Source organism: Sapajus apella, unplaced genomic scaffold (assembly GCF_009761245.1).
Source record: "Sapajus apella isolate SASKATOON/1434 unplaced genomic scaffold, GSC_monkey_1.0 scaffold22, whole genome shotgun sequence".
Lineage (NCBI taxonomy): Eukaryota > Metazoa > Chordata > Mammalia > Primates > Cebidae > Sapajus > Sapajus apella.
Window position 1 is genome coordinate 14,057,637 of NW_022436962.1, and position 20,108 is coordinate 14,077,744.

At 38.3% G+C, this 20,108-nt stretch overlaps 1 protein-coding gene and 1 pseudogene across 4 annotated transcripts in view; both read right to left on the reverse strand.

The window, feature by feature from the left end:
- KCNH1 (potassium voltage-gated channel subfamily H member 1) overlaps window positions 1–20,108 on the reverse strand; it is a 455,549-nt gene that overhangs the window by 180,256 nt on the left and 255,185 nt on the right. The window lies entirely within an intron of this gene.
- Window positions 6,160–8,477, reverse strand: LOC116558871 (annotated as a pseudogene). Its single transcript, XR_004272211.1, has one exon. The product of XR_004272211.1 is annotated as an importin-7 pseudogene (transcript).

Consider the following 20,108-nt stretch of genomic DNA (forward strand, 5'->3'; position numbering starts at 1 on the left):
TGATTCTAGTCCACAAATTGCTGAGGAAAAAAATTTTAAAGAGCCCCTTGTCCTTTGTGAACCACAAAATAAAACCCTGGGGAAGGAGAATTTCACCCTTACAACCCCTACCTCACCCATACGGTGGCCTAACCCTTTGGGTATCCATAGGGGTATCCCCTTTGTCTTTGGCATAACCAAAGACAAAAATGCACTATTTAAGTGGTATTTAGGCAAACATGCTTGGCTCAAGGGAAACAATACGTGCTTCTAAAGCTACAAACATTCTGTAGGTTACAGGTTAAAATCATTTCATGGTTCCCTTTCTTTCATGAACAAACACTAGCTTTACTCATTAAGAAAAGATGTTAGAATTTCTTAGATATCCCATTAAAAAGACACATACAGCCAAAGGCAATGTAGAAATTCTAGGCACAACTATGCCATCTGTTTATACTCAAAGACAGGTTTCACATCACATCTTATCTGAGAGGTATGTCCTTTTTGGGGGCCCCTGTCTTGTATTCTTTCCCTACTTCCAACATTTCCATCATATGCCAGCTTTTCCAGTGGAAATCCAGCATGAATGTAAGGCCACTGAAATGCCATACTGAAAACAACTAAAATGTTCACTTTTCCAAGATAATGTTTCGCAGCTATAGTAAAAAAGTGCAAGGGATTTAGAGTGAGACAGAGCTGGATTCAACCCCAGCTCTGCCACTTACTGGCCATGTAAACTTTTGTTCCTTTATGAGTCTCAGTTTCCTTTTCTGTCAAACAGAGGTAACACCTACCTGGCAGGGCCTCTGTAGCTTAAAAGATATCACACCTAGGCCAGGCACAGTGGCTCACGCCTGTAATCCCAGCACTTTGGGAGACTGGGGCGGGTGGATTATGAGGTCAAGAGTTTGAGACCAGCCTGGTCAACATGGTGAAACCCTGTCTCTACTAAAGATACAAAAATTAGCCAGGCTTGGTGGTGGGCAACTGTAATCCCAGCTACTCGGGAGGCTGAAGCAGGAGAATCGCTTGAACCCAGGAGGTGGAGGTTGCAGTGGGCCGAGATTGCACCATTGCACTCCAACCCGGGTGACAGGGCGAGACTCTGTCTCAAACAGAAAAAAAAAGAGAGATCATAGCTAAAACCACCCCATCCCAGGGTATGCAGCATAGTAGGCATAAAATAATAGAAAGTCAGGTTTGGAAGGTGGCCCAAGTTTGAGATGCAGCAAAGTCCTTGCAACCAAGACTGCTCCCAGAGGCTTGGCCACTGAGGCAGATGATATACAGAGACAGCTGGGGTTTGTCATGAGAGGCCAACCCTGCTGAGACTCAACAGTGCCAGAACCTTTCCAATGGACCTCAAATGCCCCAGGGAACTCTGTCCTATAGAAGGACCCAGGGCTCCTGGTGAGTAAGTGCATTCCTCCCAGGGACAAGGGCACTCTACACAGCCCAGGCCCAGCCTGACTGACTGCAACTAACTAGAGAAGCATTTACCTTGAAGAGCTTCAAAAGCCACAACTGCCCCTAGCTCAGGGTCAGAGAAACATCCTTGAAGATTTATCAGGTCTTGCCATGACCTGGTTTGGATCTTTCTTGCCAAACGGATCCATTATTAGTCCTGTCTTTCTGATCAATACCTTTGTCTAAATTCTGCCTACAGACCTAAACCATCCTGGTTAAAGTCAGCCCAGTTCTCTTCTGCCTCTTGTGAATTCTTTCTTGAGCATTTTCAATTCTTCTTCTAAGAGACTGATGACTCCAAATAAGGTGACATTTTAATACCCCTAGCTGTAAAAGCACTTATCTAAGCTAGAAAATGAGACCAAATTCTTATCTCCTGGTATAATGTGTTTGATTATCTTGATAAGTTTTATCACACAGGTGAAATAAAAAAGGTCAAAAATCATGTTATTCCAGAAACATTCTTCCCCTAATATAATGCTATGTTAAATAGAAAAAATTCAGCAAACGGTCAAGTCAGAGGAAAGGAGCCTTTATATTTGGAATCTACTCATTAACTTAAAATCCACAAACCTGTTTTACACAATAATGTATTCCTCCTCCCCATTTCGACATATTATCAAGTCATAATGAGAAAGTTTATATCTCATTTCACAGAGCAATAAAAATAGGAGTATCCCCTCAATGTATAAATGAGGAAACTGGGAGTCAGAGAACAAATTGCTTCAGATTAATTCAGCCAGTCCAAGAAAAGGGATGAATGATCAAAGCCTAATTCCAGTATGGCCAAAAATAACAATATGGAAAAGGAAAAAATACCTGGAAAATCTACAACCAGGGGCACAGCCTCCCAGCCTCCCAAAACCTGGATCTACAGAGCCAATCCTTACCCATGGCAGCTTTGGGAGCATTTTTGAAGTGCAGAATATTAAGAAATGTGGCAGGTATTATGTCTGGAAGGTCTAGACACCAGGCTGACAAGTGGTAGCTATCCACCAGTTACAACCAGTGATAACCAGGTGCATCATCCACTTGGGGCTGGCTCATGAAAGGTGTGGGCATTGTGGCCATGTTACAGGGACCACCTGGAGAGCAGGGAGAAGTCTTGACTTTAGGTATCTATCGACTTTGGGATGTGGCCTTGACCATATTCTCCTTCTATAAGCTAAGAACTAAACATAAAACAGAGCAGGTAAGTGTATCAAAAATATAGATTTAGCCAGAGAATGCAAACGCTCTGCTAGCACCATGGAGAGCTCATATATGTACAGATAGAGAAAACCAGACAATTGACCTTAGCCCTGGCTTGAGCATCATGACAGACCCTGGGCTGGGAAGTAATAATTCAGACCATAGATGTTTAGCTTATGATAAATATCTGGGGCTCACTGCTTAGCCTACCCTTTGCAATTTCTTTTTATTCATTTTAACCCGATATCACCTACATACAAATGTTTAGTCATGACGGAGGGTAATGTATGAGTGTGAGAAAGTTCTGGAAGTCTCCTTCCAAGACCATCAGCTAAAGTTTTCTCCACTTCAGAACAAGTCCATATCCCAGGCCAGAGATATCACCAGTTACAGGCAAAAACATTCACTGACAGCCAGAAGAAGAAACCACAGTCAGAGGGGGGAATACTGCAGAAGAGGGATTAAGACACTCACTCTCTCACACAATTTTTTAAACAAAGAATTTAAAGGACAAGAGCATGAACCCAGCCTTTCTTAAATGCCTCACTATTGACTGTAAGCTTCTAAGCAAAGTTGATTTCCCCTGTTCCCAAATAATATTCCACCTGCTTCGGTGGCCAATAGCTACATCAAAGGTGTGGGTGTTGTGGCCATGGCTACAGGAACCACCTGGAAAGAAGGGCGAAGTCCAGGCTGCAGATGTCTGTCAATTTTTAGGATGTGGCCTTGACCATATTCTCCTTCTTTAGGCTGGGAACTAAACATAAAACATAGGGCCAGTAGGTATGAAGAATATAGACTGAGCCAGAGAGCAGAAAGCTGCTCCGCTAGCACCATGGAGAGCGATGCCTAGTCACAGTAGACTCATGCTATTTGGGGTCCCCTGCCCTCTCCACTTACCTGCTGTCTTTCTATAGCAGAGTGTCACGACTCAGCTGGGAGTACTGGTGATGGCGTCACACATGGTCAAGGGGCTAGACACTGCTATTAATATAACCCACTTTTCCCCTTAGTACTTTCTCACTGCAGTAATTCATTCCACCTGCAAGTACTTGAGCTGTACCTGAGTGGCTCATTTATTTGCAAAGAATAATTTCACAAGCATTAAAAAAGTAGGCAATTAGCTTACTCTTAATCTTACTATGCCACCTGGCTGGCAGGTGATCTCCTGCACCAGGCAATGATGCAGGCATTCTGGAGTCATCTATGCCTCTTGCTGTACATGTTACTTTGCCTCCATCACCAAGACCCCTTCAAATGTTCCTCCCTAGAAAATCTCAAGTTCTCAACTGAGCTTGTTATAGAAGAAGGCTTCCAAACCCTTTGGGCAGCTGCCATCTAAAAACTGTTTTCCATATTTAGCTAGAGTCCACAGTTTTCACTGAACTCATTCATAACATAAGTATCAATAACATAAGAGTTTGCTTGGAAGTATGTTTCCTTTAGAGAAGTTTGCTGGGAAGGATGTTTCACCACTAACATAACGTTAAGAGAATAATCCCCACTCACATAACGTTAAGAGAACCAGAAACACCCCCTGGAAAAACCTTAAACATCAGTTGCTCTTTGCTCTTCGAATGAGCATTAAGGGTAGATTTCTGCGGCTCCTCCCTAGCCCTCACCCCAAAACTATTTTTCCCACTGACTTCTAGGGCAGCTTACCTGAAGGGTGAGGTGATCAGAAAGTTGAACAAGATGAAACATTCAAGCTAGAGAACACAAACGGAGCAAGGACATTTGCCCAGCCTCTTCTTCCTCATTCTCCAGCTCTCTCTCTGCCATGTGCACAAATCACCCATTTGGGCACATTTTTTACCCTAGAATTCTAACCTCTCTGTTCAAGCCTTTACAGTGACCACCAGACAGTGCCCCCTCACCCCTACCCCCACACTAGGACTTCCCATCAAGATAAACCAACCTTGGTAATGGTTCTTACCCAGAAAAGCACATTGGAATTACCAGTAGAGGAGGTATGGGGGATGTATGTGTACCAAAAATACTCATACCTGGTGTTTATTCTGGAGGTGCTCATTTAGTAGGCCTATAATGGATGTCCGGAATCTTAACTTTTTAATAGCATCATAGATAAGGTGGATGCACTCTCAGTTGAGACGTTCTAGCTTAGAGCCTTCCTGGGGGCTTGTGAGAAATACAAAGCCATGAGCCTACCCCAGGCCTACTGTGTTAGAATCTGCATCTTAACAAGGCCCTCAGGTGATCTGTATGCACATTAAAATCTCAGAAGCACTGGCTTAGAGCACATACAGGCTAATAGGTTACTGTTCACACCAGCAACTACACATCTTGTACTTTTATAATGAAGGCTTCACCCTTGTTAAAGGAATTTCAAATATCTGGGAGCTTGATCCTACAGAAGCAGAGAATAAATATGGGAGCCTGGGGCTTTACAGGCACTCTAAAAATCACATCATGACTCATGGGGATAGATGCCTATTTTGTTTATGTGTAAGGCTAGACCTTTGAGTTTTCTTTTCTTTTTGAGACAGGTCTCATTCTGTTTCCCAGGCAACAACAGAAGTTTTAGCATGGGGGTGTGAATTAGGGGGCCTGTCTGATGGTCACTGTAAAGGCTTGAACACAAAGAAGTCAGAATTCTAGAGTGAAAATGTACCCAAATGGATGATTTGTCCACATGGCTGAGACAAAGTACAGTGGTGCTATCTTTTTTTTTCTTAATTATGCATTTTAAATATCAATGTGTACCTTTGTTTTTACAGTTATAAATTTTCTCATCTGTTTTAGACAAAAGCTTGTAATAGTTTTGAATCCAATAAGATGTTGCTTTCAATTTGAAATGTTTTGTGTATACATGTAAATAAAAAATAACACAATGTATGACTCATCTGACAGATGTTGAAGATCAATAAAGGCCTATTTTTCAACATGTAGTTAGAAAGAGAGGGAAGCAAGCCAACCTCTCTACACTGTATTTTTGCTGGCTTGTTTTTGCAGTGGTATCAATAGTGATTTCTGGAGGGAAGCATGTGACGTCAGCCTATCTAATTAGGATCAGATACCACAATCAACAAGAGGGGTAGAAGAGATGGGGAAGGGGGAGTAGGTTAGTGTTAAATATCAATTTTTTAAGTGTGCATTTTGTTCTCTTTCTAGATACAGGATTAAAAACAGGCCAATGAGAAAAAAATTGTTATAATTGGGAAAAAACTGCAATCAAATCGAGACATAATAGCCAAATTAAGTTCATTTAATAGATTGCATATATAAATGCTTAGCCATACTCTTAGATCAACTCTTTAAGAGTAGAAATTTATGTCTGATTTTCATGCTCTAGATACCACCTTTATTATTTTTTACAGTAAGTTCTGGTATTCAGATACCCACTTGTACACTGACAGCTTTAAGAAAAACAGGACACAGAAAGAGTTGTCATTTTTAGCAGCAATGAAATACCGCTAACCCCATTTTACGTACCTAATTCAAGTCACTATCAGAGGTGAGTGAACCACAAAGTCTCCAGGTACAAAATTGCTAGTTCATTTTAAAACTAATAACTTGAAATTACCCTTGCCCCCAACCCTATTACATCTTTTTATAAACAGCAAACATTGTGCTATTTTATACATAGGCTAGCAGGCTTGTTTCAATATGAAAGTGCTAATTCATTTACAGATTTTTATAATTGGTTATGTAGTGCTACAATAAATGTCCAATAGTCTACGTAGGAACAATGATGAATGAAAATGATGAAGATTGAATAAGGCTATCAGATTATCTCATCATATTTACATATAAAGAATACCCAATGGTAAGGAACAGACAGAAACTGGACAAATACTCATAGGTGTAAAACTTACATCTACCTTTGAGCTTTATACCGTAAATGAGACATTTTAAATAGTCCTGTAGCCCATGCCTATTTTTTTCCTCAGAAAAAGAAAATCTGCCTTCATGACATCCCCTCGTTTCAGATTTCCACAGGGTCACTTTGAAGCTTCAGAGTTAAGATCTTACTTTCTTCAAAAAATAAAGAAAATTCACCCCCTAAGCTCCCTCCATCCCCCCATCCCAAAAATCCTGCTGGTTTCTTTTCCATTGCCCGGTTGCATGATCAGGTCCCATCTCCTGGGATTGATGGGTTTTTTGTTCATCTATTGATCATGAGTTTAGAACAGATAACATAGTTCTGGAAGCACTACTAGAAGGAACACAAGCTCTTCACTACAATCACACAGCAGGAAAGAAAGAGGTAACTGGATTCATCCCTGGTGCTGGGCCTCCAAAATTTAAAGAACTTGGCACAACTGGAGCACTGAATTCGTATCCCCCATGCTTCTCCATCATTTTGGATCCATGGGCTGCTCTTCCTTGATCAGCCAGAGTTGCTTTGTCCTGTCACTGTTTTCTTTGTTCTGAATTCATTAAGACCATGAGTCAGAGCCTGATACCACATAGAATTACAATTTTGAATAGTTTGAAAGATAGCTTTAAATGTCTGATACTCATCAACAGGGTTATCTTCATCATCAATGATTGTGGAATAGCCTTCCATAGCAGTCTCTTCAGCATCTTCTTCCCAATCTTCATCATCTCCATCTTTGCCTGCCTCCTTAGCTAAGATCTCCAAATATTCTTGCCCATCTTCATCGATATCATCTTCATCATTCCCCACACTTCCTTGGTTTCATCCTTATCTTCAGCTTCATCATCATCATCACTGTCATTCTCATGTTCTGCATGGCAGGCATATGCTCTTTTTAATCCATTAAATAAAAGGATAAAAGCTGGCACAATCTGTCCAGGAACCTGGTTTAAACCTTAGGGTATCTGTTCCATCTTAACAAGAGCACAGAATCCAAGAACACACATCTTTCTTCTGTCATGAAGCCCCAAGAAACAGTCAACATCATTAAGCCACCGTGTAATAAAATGATTTGTAACTGGTTCAACATTATTAGTGAAGTGAAGATTTTCTAAGGCATTGAGTAGTAGGTGTGGATTATAATACAAGGCTGCAATTGCAACTTGCATACACATAGTCAAAGTTCACTTATCTTAACCTCTCCTGTCAGTCTTTCTAAGGCTGCTTCCACAAACAACGGAATGCACTGGTCAATGCCCCACCCTTTGTGCTACAGAATGACCTCCAACAATTTCACTGCATGACACTCTGCATCTTCTCCTGCAACTCCTGAAAGAATCCTTTTTGCACATACTGTATATCATTTCAAGATACTTGGTATCAGACAGAAGTGTAACAACTGTTACATAACTATGAAGGAGAGGACTCATATTTGTAATTAAAGCCATCCTGCTGAAAGACTTCAAATATAAGGGGTAGTAGCTGCCACATCTGTGGAGACACTTGTTGACATATCAAGCTATGTGCTAAAGAGAAGATCTCCTCATAGAATTCTAAGATATGCTGTTGTGAGACAGTACCAATGACCTGTAAGCAGATTCCCTCAAGCTGTTGGGTTATCTCTTTATGACCTTCAACTACACTAAGAAGTGTGTCAATTGTAGTCAGAATTCCCGTATCAGTAATCCAGATGAATTAAATGCTACAGCATGTATTATTTGGGATCTGGATTTTTTTTTTAACTGAGGATAATATATTTGAGACTCAACAATGTGTCATGGGTATCTCTAATACACTGCTTTTTCATTGCTGAGAGTATTCCCTGATATAAATAGACTAAAATTTGTTTTGCATTCATCTGCTTAAGGACATGATTTTTTCCCTCATTTTAGTTACTATGAACACTGATATATGAGGTTTTTTTGTGTGGACTTGCGTTTTCATTGCTCTTTGGTAAATGAATAGAAGTAGAAATACCAGGTCTTACGATAAGCGTATATTTAACTTTAGAAGAAACTGCCAAACAGATTTCCAACATGTTAATGCTATCCTACATACCTACAAACAATATATATGTCTTTTTTATTTTATTCATCATAGTGGTTATCCCATTGTAGTTTTCAATTGCCTTTCCTTGATGAGTAATTAAATGGAGCATCTTTTCATGTGCCTTTGGCCATCTGTGTGTGTGTGTGTGTGTGTGTGTGTGTGTGTGTGTGTGTGTCTGTGTGTAGTGATGTGTCTGTCCAAATCTTTTGCCTATTTAAAAAATTTATTTTTAATTGAGTTGTATAAGTCTTTTTTAATATATTCTGGATTCAAACCCTTATCAGACTAGTCTGTGGCTACAAATTTCATTTTCTTAATGGTGTCTTTCTTAATAATGCCTTTGATAAAGCCCAGTGTATTATTTTTTTCTTTTATGTTTCAAATATTTTATGTCCTAAGAAATCTTTGCCTATGCCAATGTTAAAAAACTTCTAGTTTTATAGTTTTAATATTTATGTTTCAGTATACTATCTATTTTGAGTTAATTTTTGAGTCTAGTTTAAAGCAAAGGTTGAATTTCATTTTTTGCATATGAGTATCCAATTTTGTAGAACTATTTATTGAAAGACTATTTCCCCACTAAATATCTTCTTAACATTTCATCACTACCAGATTCCTCATTTCCCTTTCATAGTCATACCTACTTCCTTCCAACTTTCCTTTCATCCTCTTCTTATTAACTCTTACCAATCACTAATCTGTTTTCCATTTCTACAATTTTGTCATTTCATGAATGTTGAATAAATGAAATCATAAAGTATATAACCTTTTGGAATTTGCTGTTTATTCTTTGCATGTATCCATGCATGATGCTCTTCCTTCATTTATACAGATCTAAGTTTCATTGATAGTATTTGCCTTTCATCTGAAAAACTTGCATTTTAGGTCTGCGGGTGAATAATTCTGTCAGCTTTTGTTTGACTTGTTTTTATTTCATATTTATTTTTTGCATGGTATTTTTATTTGATATAGAATTCTAGGTTGACAGTTTGCTGTTTTTTTTACAGATCTTTAAAGATGTGATTTCATTTTCTTCTGGTTTAAAAAGTTTCTGACAAAACATGGGAGTATTGTTATCTTCGTTCCTCTGTATGTTTTTTGTCAGCTCTTAAAATTTTCTCTATCAATTTTGTTCAGTAATTTAATCATTAACTCCTTCAGTGTGATTTTATTTTGTGTGTATACTTCTTGGGGTTGTTGAGCTGCTTGGATCTGTGAGCTTATAATTTTCATAAAATATGAAAAGTTTTTAGCTGCCACTTCTTTGATATTTTTTCTGCCCTTCTTCCTTTCTGGGACTCCAATTACATGCTTATTTACAACGGCTGTTTTAAAGACCTTGTTTGTTAATTCTATTTTCTCTGTCATTTTAGGTCTACTTCTGTTAACTGATTTTTCTCCTAGTTATAGGTCATGGTTTTTTGTTTGTTTGTTTTGCTTTTAGGTATGCCTGGTAATTTTGGATTGGATGCTAGACATTGTGCCTTCATATTGTTGAATGTCCTCTTTAATGGATGTTGAACCGTATTGTGACTGGCAGTTAACTTATTGACATATTAGCATGATCCTTTTTTAGGCTTTATTAAAACTTTTAAATAGACTTTAGGGCTTACTTAGCCCTATAACTAAGATGTGACTTATTCTGGAATGCCCTTAATATTAAGCAAGGACTCTAAACCCTGGCTGGTAATAACTCAAAGTTCTACCAGTTCTGTATTGCCTCTAGAAATATTCAGCTTACAGATACCTGTAATTCTTTGCCTGGCTTATGCAGTTTCAGCCTACATATCACAGTCAGCCAGAGTTGCAAAAGGCACTCTATAAAGATCTTCAGCGTTTTCTCTACTGAACACATTCCAGCCACTCAGCTGCTTCAAATTCAAACTTTTGTCTTCTCAATTCAGTGATATTATGCTCTTCTTGAGTCTGTATTATGGTCCAGAAAGTATCTCCTGGCAGAAAGCTGGTATTATCATAGGGCTTATTTCATTTGCTTCCCTTCTCTGAGGAGTCACAGAACTATACTTTCTAGTAACCAAAAGGAGTTTTTTCATAGATTGTTAACTGGTTTTCTAGTTGTTTACAGTAAGAGGGTAATTCCAGCTCCAGTCACTCTCTCATGTCTGGAAGTAGAAGTCATTGATTATCTATGTTAATACAGTGAAAAAAAATCTAATGTTGTCCCTCTTTCCATCCTCACCCCATGCCTCCACTCCAATACTCTCTCTTTGATGTGCAGTATCCAAGGCTTGAGTTAGGTCTAATGAATATATCTAAACACAGAACACTTTGAGTTTTCCAGCACAAGAATTGAAATGAAAAAAGCACAGGATACTCTCCTAGGTGATATTCTCTGACTCTTTTTTACCCTTCTGTGAGCAGTGTCACCCAGGTGCCCTCACTCATCTATTTTAAATATACTCACATCTCTGCTAACAGATTTAGCCTCTGTTAATCAGGTAGCTTTTCATTAATGTTCTTATCCTGGTCCCAGCATCTTACTAGTCATGCTTCATTAGTAGACATGTTAAGTCTGAAACCTTAGTTCCTCTTAGTTTCTCGGTATCTGTAGTTAAGTTGAAGGTTCCTGACAGAGGAAGATGAGAACTGGTTCATTACAGAGTGACTCTAATATCTCCTTAGTTCTCAATGATACTTATATATTCTTCCCACTGTAGTTGCCTTTTTCTCTCTCTATTCAGCACCAATACAATTCATAGGAATGAGATCATTCGGCTTAAGGGTAAATCATCTTCACTTCAACCCATCCTTCTTTGAGATAAACAATGCTGCCATTAGATTCTGACACCAGCTCTGCCACTTAATAACTGGACAGCTCCAGACAATTTACTTACCCTCTTTGAGTTTGTTTCCATGCTTGTAGATTAGGGAAAATATATTATGCATATCTCATGTAATTTTTAAAGATTAAGAAAGATGATCCATGTTAAGTACTTTATATAGTGCCTGTACCATGGTAAATGCTTAATAAATGTTAGCTATGATGACAAGGATGATGATTAAAACTAGTCTTTCCATACATTCTGCATACCATCCCTCTGACTGACCTGAGGTTATAATTATTCCCTAACTACTAGTAAAGAAGCTTCAATCTCCCTTCACTTCTGCTTTTAAACATTCCGAGTTTTCTCCTATTTTACAAAAGAGTGTGTTCTTTTCTTCCCTTTTCCAGCTCGTCATAAACACAGTATATTAGTCCATCCTTTAATTGCTATGAAGAAATACCTGAGACTGGGTAATTTATAAGAAAAGAGGTTTAATTAGCTCATGGTTCTGCAGACTGGACAAGAAGCATGATGCCAACATCTGCTCAGCTTCTAGGGAGGCCTCAGGAATCTTACAATCATGACAGAAGGTGAAGGGGAAGCAAAGTATCTTACATGGCAGAGTAGGAGCAAAAGATTGAGTGAGGAGGTGCTACATACTTATAAATGACCAGATTTCACGAAAATTCACTTACTCACTATCATGAGGACAGCACGGAGCAGATGATGCTACACCATGCGTAAGAACTCTGCCCCCATGATCCAATCACCTCCCACCAGGCCCCACCATCCATACTGGGGATTATAATAAAACATAGGATTTTGGTGGTGACACAGATCCAAACCATATCACATGGTTTTTCATTTCTATGACTCTTCAACCCAATTTATTCTTAATTTCCTGTAATCAAGCTTGTATCCTCAACACTTTAATTTTCTGTAAAAGTTCCCAATCACCTCTAAGCCATATTAAATATTATTTTCAAAGTCCTCCTAGTCCTTTCAAGTCCTACTGGGCTTTCTGTAGCTTTTGACAGAATTGCCCGTTTTCTCATTTTGAGCTACCACGACCATTGAATAGTCATTTTTCATTTTCTACTGGTGGTAGATTAAATTACTGGTATTACTTCTTGCTTTCCCTAAACAATATTATCCATTCCCTTGCAGTGGTCTTGTATGTAAAAGAATCCCCTGCTTCTTGACTTTCAACTTGACCATATGACTATAAAAAATGAGATATCAGAAGGTGTATCATGAACAAAGATTTGAAATGTGTTTGAATAGCTGGAGTTTCTCTCTTTTAAAAAATATTTAATTTTTATTTATTTATTTTTTGGAGAGACAACATCTCACTCTGTTGTCCAGGATAGTGTTCAATAGGGCAATTATAGCTCCCTGCAGGCTTCAACTTCTGGGCTTAAGTGATTCTCCCTACTCAGCCTACCATGTAGTTGGGATTACAGGTGCATGCCACTGTGCCCAGTTTATTTTTTCACTTTTTGTAGAGATGGGGAGGGTCTCACTATGTTGGCCAGGCTGATCTCAAACTCCTGACCTCAGCCATCCTCCTGACTCAGCCTCCCAAACTGCTGGGATTACAGCCATGAGCCACCAGGCCCACCCCTGGGTTTCCCCTCTTATGCCTCTGATTTAAAGACATAAAAAGAAAGGAAAATACAAAAATAATATGTGAATCAAGAGAAATTACTCCAGATACAGTTGGTAGTAAATAAACATAAGGAGATTTATCAAAATAAGACAAATAATTTCAAAAAGTCAAATAGACCAATAATTACAATAGACAATGAGATAGTAAAAAAAAAATTAGATAAAATATTGTAAATATAATTGAGTTAATTGGAATTGAGAGGCTCTAAATCATTTCTGAAAGCTTCCAGGTGATTCTAATATGCATCCCATTTGAGTCATTGGTCTAACTCAGTTTCAATAGTTTTAGTACCAGGCTGGGGGTTAGTTTAGCCCTGAGAATGTTACATAATTGTGGCCAATGAAGCACAAAGGAAAGTCTACTGAGGTTGGAGAATAGAAACGTCTTGGAAAAGTTTCCCACTTTTAAAAGGAGTCGAAGAAAAAAAAAGTTTTCTACATCTGCTGGGCACTGGAGCAGCTGCATGTAGCTCTAAGTCTGGCAAAGGGCAATGCTCATGTGGGGATGAAGGACAGGAAAGACAGAAGAAACCTGATGCTGTCTTTGAGTCACCGAATTAAACAGTGTTGAAGAAGCTGTACATTAGAGCATCTCACAATATAAGACAATAAATTTTCCTGCTGTTTAAGACTATTGAAGTTAGATATTTCTATTATTTATAGCTGAAAGCATCCTAATACTATGACTAAGCAGGATTTAACCTAGAAATATAAGAAGTGGCCAATATTAGAAAATCTGGCAAACATGCCACACTTTCTTCTGTATATAACCTGGACTAACTCTCTCAAAGGTCCTATGGAAGCATGAGCAGGGACATTCATCACAGCACTTGGTACAAGGCAAGAGAGGAAACCTAAGCCCACCACTAGGGAATTAGGTAAGTAAAATATAGTCATTTTGGATAGCACTGAATATTGTGCAAACCATGTCAGACACAATAGATTTTTATATTCTTTCAGCAGTATACACATATTCATATACATATAGCAGCATATATATAGCAGCATACATATCTATATACCTGCATAGCTATAATGCCAAAGATCATAGTGTTGAATAAAAAATATATACATTCATAGCACAATACCTTTTAAGTAAATTAAGCTCATATACCCCTACATATACCTGTATCCCACTGCATATTTCTCAGGGATACACATATCTCTAAATATACAAATTGAAGGCAGAATGGTGAGTTAAGGAGGTAAGAACAAACAAAGAAAAACACCAAGGTTGGTAGTGTTCCATACACTCATGATTAATTCAGTTCCCTATATTTGAAGGGAAGAAAGGGAGGAGGAAATGGAAGAAAGGAAGGAGAAAGAAAAGAAGAGAAATGGACAGCTATCAATGTAATTCACCATATTAAGAATTAAAATGAAACATGTAATTCTTCTCAAGAAATACAGAAGCAGCATTTGATGAAACTTTCATGAATTATTCTTAATAAACCAAGATTAAAAAGGCACTGCTTTAATCCAGAGAGAATGTCTATCAGAAACCTAGAGTCAGCATTACCCTCAATGGTAAAATTTCAAAACTTACCCATTAAAGTCAGGAACAAACAAGAAAGCCTGTATGACCACTACTGTTGAATATTCCACTGAAGGTCCAAAAAATACAGTAAGAACAAAGAGTCATCATGATTAGCAAATGAGTGAAAATTCTAAGTGTAGATTATGTATTTGTCCCTATAGGAAATGCAAGTGAATCATAAATAAAAATTATTAGAACCATTAGGAGGATTTAGGAAGCTTGCTGGTTATAAAATCTACACACAAAAATCAGTAGCAATATTTTGGCTGGGTGCAGTGGCTCACGCCTGTAATCCCAGCACTTTGGGAGGCTAAGGTGGCCAGATCACTTGAGGTCAGGAGTTTGTGATCAGCCTGACCACCATGGTGAAACCCCATCTCTACTAAAAATACAAAAAAAAAAAAAGCTGGGCATGGTGGTAGGCGCCTATAATTCCAGCTATTCAGGAGGCTGGAGCAGGAAGACTGCTTGAACCCAGTAGGTGGAGATTGCAATGAGCCAAGATCATGCCACTGCACTCCAGCTTGGGCTACAGAATGAGACTCTGCTAGAAAGCAAGAAAGAAAGAGAAAGAAAGAAAAGAAGAGCATTACTTTGAGAAGCAATAATCAGAACACCTAATAAGAAAAAACAAACCACGATAGTAACAAACAATGTAAAACATCTAGGAATAAACAAAAATATACATAGTATTTATGGAGGAAATTATCAAGCCTACATCACAGGAAATACTTTTAAATTCTAGAATAAGTGGAGAAATAAATTATTAATGATTTCTCTAACCCAATATTGGCAGGGCATGGTGGGTGGCTCATGCCTGTAATCTCAGCACTTCGGGAGGCCAAGGCAGGTGGATCACCTGAGGTCAGGAGTTTAAGGCCAGCCTGACCAACATGGAGAAACCTTGTCTCTACTAAAAATACAAAATTAGTCGGGCATCGTGGTGCATGGCTGTAATCCCAGCTATTTGGGAGGCTGAGGCAGGAGAATCACTTGAACCCAGGAGGCAGAGGTTGCGATACACTGAGAGCACACTATTGCACTCCAGCCTGGGCAACAATTGAAAAACTCCATCTCAAAAGAAAAAAAAAAACACACCATTATTATTAAAATGTTAATTCTTCTCAAATTGTATTCAAATTTTGGGAAGGTTGCAAGCAAATGCCCAAGAGTTTTCAGAGCACTTAGACTTACTTGAAGATTTCAGCATAAGAACAATAGTATATGAATAATTAAGACTATTTATTTATTTATTTATTTATTTTGGAGACAGAGTCTAGCTCTGTCGCCAGGCACCAAGCTGTAGTACAGTGGCATGATCTCGGCTCACTGCAACCTCCGCCTCCTGGGTTCAAGCAATTCTCCTGCCTCAGCCTCCCGAGTAGCTGGGATTGCAGGTGCATGTCACCACGCCTGGCTAATTTTTGTATTTTAGTAGAGACGGGGTTGCACCATGTTGGCCAGGATGATCTTGATTTCTTGACCTTGTGATCTGCCTGCCTCAGCCTATCAAAGTGCTGGGATTACAGGCATGAGCCACCATGCCCAGCCAATTAAGGCAACTTTTAAGAGAATAGCAAAGAAGAGAACTAACCCACTAGTTAAAATATATTAAATGTCTATATTAATTAAAGCACTAGATGTAGATACAGTGATATACAAAGATTGGTAGATCAGATTAAAGAACCCTGCAAACATCTGTTTGGCATCTCAAACTTTACAATTCCAAACCCGAATCCTTCATCTACCTTCCTCCCATCCTAAATCTACTTGTCTTTCTGCCTTCTCCATTTCAGCTGACAGCCTCTCTTGGGAATCTGGTTGTTTTACAGTAGGAAAAGTTCTTCTTCCCATTCCCCTAGGATTCAATTCCTCACTCTGCCGTAATGGGGCAGGTTATGACATATTCCCTGAAATTATACTAGAGCCAGGGCTAACTAGGTCTATGGGAAAAACTGAAATATTTTAAATGCTCTTCTCCTCACATCTACAGCGGTGCCCTGAGGTTCTCCTATCTCTGTGGGGTCTTTGCTTTTATAAGCTTCTCTTGAGAGGCACTGAAAATGGGACAGCATTTAACATAAACAAGCTGAAGAGGAAACCAGTGCAATCCCTATTATTTCAAGGAGCTGTAAAGCAATGAGTAGCACAAAGTGCTCAGCTCTGTATGGAGCAGTGAAGGACATCTAGTTTTCTCATGGAAACCCGTAGCACCCTTAGCATCACTAAGTGCCATTATCTCTCTGTAAGTGCATGGCCAAATGCAGGCATAATTTGTTCTGCCTCTAGAGGATTACAGTAAAAATCAACTCAAAGTGGATCAAGTACACCAGATTGCCTTCTCCACCCTGCCTACCCAAGCATTTAACCTTACCTCTCAGCCTCAGAGATAATGAGCTCACAGGTATTTCTCTCTTTCTTGAGGGAGATCTAAGTTAATTTAGGATGACTTTACTCCTCTGAATTAAAAAAAAAAAAAAAAAAAGTAATCAACACAAAGCCTGAATCCCATAGTTCACCAATCAGGACAAATGATTTGTTTGCAAAAAATGCCATTTGTTTTTGAAAGTGGAAAACTGTTTTCTAAAAGTTTACTAATTAGAGCTGTAGTTGATGGTCATTCATATGAGCAAGAAGAGAGAGGAATAGAACAGGGACCTAGGTGGAACGTGGAAGACTGGGCTGCTGGAGTCCGAAGCAGGACACTAACTGCAGTCTCACAGAAAGTCTCATAGGTGGGTAAAACAGCAAGGAAAGTAGCTCTGAGTCTCAGCGGCCCTGAGGGAAGATGGATGATGCTGCAATCTCAGGAACTGGGCAGATAACCAAAGCAGGAATGGCAAAGAATGTATTTACTTCACATTGAAGACATATGATGCTCCATTTTCCACACTTGCATCAGGAACCCTCAGCTTCATGAGCAACATTACTGACAATGATGGTACCCCCATCACTATCCAAAAGCGCCTCCCAAAATCTGCTCCCATTTGCACTGCACTCATCCATACAATTTATTCAATCCATTTATTTTACAAACAACTGTCCTATGTACATATCACTGCACAACCTCTAAAGAAAATATAAAGATATCTATAGGCTGTGTATTCAGAGCTCCCCTAACACTGGGAATAAATATTATTTAATTGTTTGTTTTCTACATTAGGCCATTAGCTCCAGATGGCAGGGATCCTGCCTGTCTTGCTTATCATTGTATTTCCAGCATAATACCACCTGACACACAGGTGATAATGAATAAATGAATCATCTCTTTCCTTCTGTCATTAACAGTGTAAGTCAAACATAAATGCAAGAAATTAATTAAACGTATAAATAATAAAGTCATCTAATTCTCTTCCTGAATTATAAATCTGGTGTATGAATTCAATATTATACTCAATTATTTATGTATGCTGGCTATATTTGAACTTGTAAGTCTCCAGCTAAAAAAAAAAATCATTTAGATATTGGTTTTTAAAAGGTGCCAAATTACATAATAAAGGGATCAATTCTCCAGGAAAACATAATAATCCTTAATGAGTATGCACCTAACAACAGAGTTTTGAGCACATGAGGCAAAAACTGATAGGACTACAAGGAGGATGAATCTACTATTATTATTAGAGGCTTTGATACCCTCCTACTAAAAAAATAGGCCCAGGAGGCAGAGAATCAGTAAGGACACCATTGAACTCCACAGTGTCATTAGTCAACTAGATAAAATAGACATGTCGAGACTAATTTGCCCAAGAACAGCAGAATACACATTCTTCTCAAGTTCACATGGAACAGTCACAAAGACAGAACATACTCTGGGCCGTAAAAAACATCCTAACAAGTTTAAAAGAATACAAATAATATAATGTTTGCTCTCAGATCACACAGGAGAATTAAACTTGCAATCAACAGAAACATAGTCAGAAAATCTTGAAAAACTTGGAGAATAAACAGAATTCTAAATAACACATGAATCAAAGAAGGAATCTCCAGAGAATTTCAAAATACTTCAAACCAAATAAAAACAAAAACAAAACACTTATCAAGATTTGTGGGATGCAGCAAATACAGTGTATAGAGGAAATTTTATAGCAGTGAGTACCTTTATTAGAAAAGAAGAGAGATCTAAAATCAATCACATAAGCTTCCACCTTAGGAAAGTAGAAGAAGACCAAATTAAACACAAAGAGAAAAGAAATTATAAAAATTAGAGCAGAAATCAATAAAATTTAAAAATCAATTAAAAAATATCAAAAACCCCAAAAGCTGATTCTTTGAAAATATCAATAAAATACATAAGCCTCTAGGCCAGGCTAATTTTAAAAAAGAGAGAGAGGACATAAATTATTAATATCAGACATGAAGATGGGTACATCACTACAGACCTCATGAATATTAAAAGGATAATAAAGAAATACATTGAACAACTCTATGCTCATAAATTTGATAGCCTAGATGAAAATGACCAATTTCTTGAAAGACACAATAAGTCAAAACTTATCCAAGAAGAAATAAACAACCTGGAGTGGTCTATATCTATTTAAAAATTGGATCAATAAGGCCGGGCGTGGTGGCTCAAGCCTGTAATCCCAGCACTTTGGGAGGCCGAGGCGGGTGGATCACGAGGTCGAGAGATCGAGACCATCCTGGTCAAAATGGTGAAACCCCGTCTCTACTAAAAATACAAAAAATTAGCTGGGCATGGTGGCGCATGCCTGTAATCCCAGCGACTCAGGAGGCTGGGGCAGGAGAATTGCCTGAACCCGGGAGGCGGAGGTTGCGGTGAGCTGAGATCGCGCCATTGTACTCCAGCCTGGGTAACAAGAGCGAAACTCCATCCCAAAAAAAAAAAAAAAAAAAAAAAAAAAAATTGGATCAATAATTAATAACTTTCTAAAACAGAAAGCACCAGACCCAGATATGTTCACTGGTGAACTCTATCAAACATTTAAGAAATAAAATACAGCAATATCTATAATCACTTTCAAAAGATAGAATACTTCCAAATTCATTCTAGGAGGCCAGCATTACACTAATGCCAAAACAAAACAAAGACATTAAAGAAAAGTACACTCCTATGTCTCTCACGAACAGAGATGCAAAAATCCCAACATAATCTTAGCAAATTCAGTCCAACAATGAATAAAAGTATTATACAGCAAAAGCAAGTGGAATTCCAGATATCCAAGGCTAGTTCAACTCTCATAAATTATTTAATGCAATCCATCACATCAACAAGCTAAAAATAAAAAAATCACGATTATATTAATAGATGCAGGAAAAGCATATGACAAAATCCAGCGCTTATTTCTAATAAAAGCTCTCGGTGAACTAGGAATACAGGGGAACTTCCTCAACTTGATAAAGAATATCAACAAAAAACCTACAACTGACAACATATTTAACAGTGAGAAACGCAAAGATTTTCCACTAACATTAGGAAAAATACAAGTATGCCTCTTCTTACTGCTGTTTTTCAATATGCTGAAATTCCTAGCTAATGCAATAAGATGAAGAAATGCAAGGTATAAAGATTGAGAAGAAAGAAATTTTTTTGCAGATTACATAATTGTATGTGCAGAAAATCTGAAAGAAC